The 4,549-nt window shown below is 44.7% G+C and overlaps 1 non-coding gene across 1 annotated transcript; it reads right to left on the bottom strand.

Moving 5' to 3' along the window:
• Nucleotides 1-3,062: 3,062 nt before the first annotated feature.
• On the bottom strand, nucleotides 3,063-3,135 carry trnav-uac (transfer RNA valine (anticodon UAC)). Its single transcript has one exon. It is a non-coding gene; the product is annotated as a tRNA-Val (tRNA).
• Nucleotides 3,136-4,549: the final 1,414 nt, after the last annotated feature.

Here is a 4,549-nt window from a genome sequence, read left to right as displayed (position 1 = left end):
GGCGCCATTCCCTCAGTGAGCGGAAGAAGATGGTTTGAAGCAGCCGGGAATGGAGAGATCACGGCCCCCGCGGGAAGGGAGCAAAGAGCAGCCTCGTTACAGCAGTTCATCGCTTCGGGACCGTGTCCGCGGATGGGCTCAGAGATCGGCATTGAGTCCGGGGGAAGTTCAGGGGGAGTCCGGGGGGCTGTTTGTAAGAGGCGGAGTGGATCAGGAACTGGTCCCTGAACATGGATTGAGAGGGGGGAAGGGAGAGGTCATTCTCGGGCTGTGTGTGTACAGGGTGTGTCCAGGGGAAGGGAGAGAGAATGGGAAGAACCTGCTATTAAAATCATTGCTGCTTTCTCTCCCCAAAACAGTAATGAATGGCCCTGGTTTATTTCCAGCCTCACCCTATTTATTGTGATTGGATAGTGAAGAGTGGAAACAGAGCCGGACAGTAAGGATGTGGGGAGTTATACAAAGAGCATCTATTGCAGGCTTCAGCTGAGAAGTGTGAAGCTCACATTTTAAACAGCGGCTGTTTGGTTTCGGTTGAACGGTTAGTCCCATGGGAGAGGGGATTAGAAACCTGACCTGTACAAAGGTCCCTGCTACATCGGGTCGTCCCATTCATGGATCGGTGCAGGGGTTGGGCCGTGTCTGGATGTCATTGAATTGTTGTAAAACAGCCCAACACACCTGGTATGCAGAAGCTGAGTGCTGCAGTACTGCAGTGGAGTCAGACACTGACACTGTTTGTATCACTGGATTTCATTTGTGGATATTCAAAATGATCATTAACAGAGATATTAAACTGATCACTTCAGTATTTTCTACCTCACGTGTTCCTGAGTAACAAGAGATAGTTTTCTTTCTCCAGGCAAACCCTTGAACGATCCAGAATAAATGTGATGCTTCCTCCACCCGAGGCAGAAGGAACAGTACAGCCAGCTCCTTCTCACACACAGTAGGTATATTATCACTCACAGAGCACAGAGACACAGACAGCTCATCAGTTCCACAGTCTCAGACAGCAGGAGTAGTCAGTCCCGCACTGATCACAATTTCCAGAGACACATTTTCAATCCAACAGTCAAGCAGAGTAGGTGAGGCTGGCACTGTTCCATTCCCCCTAACTCAGTCCCGCTGACAGGTAGATACAAAAATCCCAGTCCAAAATCACACTCTCAGAGTGAAAGGCACTGTGTCAATCTCACAATAAAGCAAAATTAGCTACGAATTAAATACCAGATAGAAATCACACATGGTACCCGATTCAAAGGTACAGAATGAATCCCAATAATGTACCCCGAGATTCAAATTGAATACTGGCCCAGAACTCTCACACATGACTTTAATACATGCAATATCCATTCGAAAAGTGTATCATATGATACAAATTGCACACAAGTCCAAAACTCAGGTAGAGTATCAGATTGAGAAATATTGAAAGATAGTAAACCTGAGAAACAAATTAGATACTTGTTCAGAATGTACTCGTAGAATGAGATTTAAAGATAGATTGTCAATTCTATTAGTGCAGACTGAGATACACATTACATACCAGTCCAAAAATCTCATACAATATTAGATTGAAAGATACGGTGTCAATTCTATTTCTACAGACTGATCTACACATTACATACCAATTCAAAAATGTCACCTTATCAGTTTGAAATATACATTAATATCCACAACAGTACTCACAGAGATACAGATTTAATCGTACTCTAAAAAGCACACAAATTATCGGATTAAAACCTGCAGCATCATATCCTAAAGTATGTCCATATTTACCAATTAAACAATGAGTAAAACTATTTAAACATCGAGATATTAAAGCTACAATATTGAACGCCATAATGTAATCTGTACAGAATAATTACGTACAGATACAGAATGAATCTCACATTCAGAGACAGTACCAGAGACACAGAGACACAGAATGACTCCAACTCTCACAGATGCAGAAGGAATCCCAAACTCACATACAGTACAAGAGACTGACAGACACACAGTTAATCCCACACTCACACACAGTGCCAGAGACTGACAGGTACAGTATGAATCCCACACTAACATGCATTATGAGTAACTGCATATTTAGGATGAATTCAACTCCCACATACAGTACTGGAGACTGTATATACAGAATGAATCCCACAATCACATGCAGTATGAGTAACTGCATATCTAGGATGAATTCAACTCCCACATACAGTACTGGAGACTGTATATACAGAATGAATCCCACACACACATGGAGTACCAGAGAGTGACAGATACCGAAAGATTCCCACACTAACACACAGTTTTATATGAGGAATTAATCACAAACTCTCACATACACTGCTGACAAGATACAGAATCAATTCCAAACTCACACACAGTATCAGAGTGACAGATACAGATGAATCCCACACTCACACACAGTACCAGAGACTGACAGATACAGAATGAATCCCACACTCACACACAGTACCAGAGACTGACAGATACAGAATGAATCCCACACTCACACACAGTACCAGAGACTGACAGATACAGAATGAATGCCACACTCACACACAGTACGAGAGACAGACAGATACAGAATGAATCCCACACTCACACACAGTACCAGAGACTGACAGATACAGAATGAATCCCACACTCACACACAGTACCAGAGACTGACAGATACAGAATGAATCCCACACTCACACACAGTACCAGAGACTGACAGATACAGAATGACTCCCACACTCACACAGAGTACCAGAGACTGACAGATACAGAATGAATCCCACACTCACACACAGTACCAGAGACTGACAGATACAGAATGAATCCCACACTCACACACAGCACCAGAGACTGACAGATACAGAATGAATCCCACACTCACACACAGTACCAGAGACTGACAGATACAGAATGAATCCCACACTCACACACAGTACCAGAGACTGTCGCAGCATGAAATGGTCCTTATCAAAGTCACAATTAACAGGGATGGGAGATATGGACTTTGTTCAGATTATTCAGCAATGTGAATCGTTAAATATTTACTAATTTTTAATGGGAACAAGGTTTTAAAATGTTTCCGCTTGGTTTCGAACCGGGGACTTTTCGCGTGTAAGGCGAACGTGATAACCACTACACTACGGAAACCTGATACTGCAAACTCCGTGTTAGGGATATAACCCCTCAGCCAAACTAATTTCCGTATTGCTGTCCAGGAGCTCATTTCACAGGGATACATTTACTGCGCTGTATTTCGGAAGGCTGCAGAGAAGGACAGGGAGCGATGGTCAGGCAGGAAATCCCAGAGCATCGCGCCGACACAAACATTTCACTGTTTTTTTTGCATGTGCCTGATATCCGACCGCAGTGTAAATTATGGCGAATCAGGCATGCTCAGATCACATTGTTCACAGAGTGTTTTCTTGCAGCCAAATCACACATTAGAAAACGTGAAATTAGATGAAGAGATCGGAGCCATTTAAAGTGCTCCCAGTTCCTGCAGATCAGGAATTAAAACCTGGCACCGGCTTCAGGTCGATCAGAATGAGGCAATGAATCCGAAAGTGGGAAGAAAAAAAGCGCAATTTTCGTCCCTGGGTTAACAGCCGAACGCGCTAACCGATTGCGCCACAGAAACCGCCCGGTGCTTTTTCTTGCAAGATACACTAAAGCAGCGTGTCACCGAGCCAAAGTTACATGTTGCAGGCACAGAAATGCAATTGTCCACTATCAGTCTTACTTTTCCACAAATAAAGGATGGGACATTGTTTATGGAAACATAGAAACGGTCTGGTCTCGCTCACAGCATCGATATCACCGCCAACCAGCTCTCCTGCAACCGGCGCGCCCACCGGTGCTTTGTCTGTTATTGAGTCGGACTGTGGGAGAACCTTCACCACACGGACTCCAGCGATTCGAGAAGGCGGCTCACCACCACCTTCTCAAGGGCAATCAGGGATGGGCAATAAATGCCGGCCTCGCCAGTGACGCCCACAACCCATGAACGAATGAAGAAAAAGTATTCTGAGCGTCCTGACGCTGTTATCAGGTTTTGATGCCTGATCTGCAGTAACTGGGAGCGCTTTAAATGGCTCCGACCTCTTAATTTCACCCACAACATCAGAGTAACTGTTCCAGGGGGACATGCCGACTCAACTGCGTCTTGGCCGCCTGTCTGGTCAGTCCTTTATTCGTCTCCAATTCCGTTTCCCAAAGCGTATCTACAGATACACAAAGCTCTTTGTCATTTCGGTTCCTTTCGATTTGTCCAGCTCCCGATTGGCAATAATTTGCAAACCTGGTTGCAGCCCTCCGCCTTCCATCGTGTCCAGGGATGGGTTATGTGGAGAGACTGGACAATCTGGGATTGTTCTCCTTCGAGCAAAAAAAAAGGTTAAGGGGAGATTTAATAGAGGTGTTCAAAATTATGAGGGGATTTTGATAGAATGGATGGGGAGAAGCTGTTTCCATTGGCAGGAGGGTCCATAACCAGAGGATGCAACCTGCATTTATATAGCGCCTTTAATGTGATAAAACGTCACAAGGTGCTTCACAGGAGCGT

The sequence above is a fragment of the Heptranchias perlo genome, unplaced genomic scaffold, assembly GCF_035084215.1.
Source record: "Heptranchias perlo isolate sHepPer1 unplaced genomic scaffold, sHepPer1.hap1 HAP1_SCAFFOLD_52, whole genome shotgun sequence".
Classification (NCBI taxonomy): Eukaryota; Metazoa; Chordata; class Chondrichthyes; order Hexanchiformes; family Hexanchidae; genus Heptranchias; species Heptranchias perlo.
The sequence above is the reverse complement of the archived record's forward strand: the minus strand, read 5'-3'. Positions and strand labels throughout refer to the sequence as shown.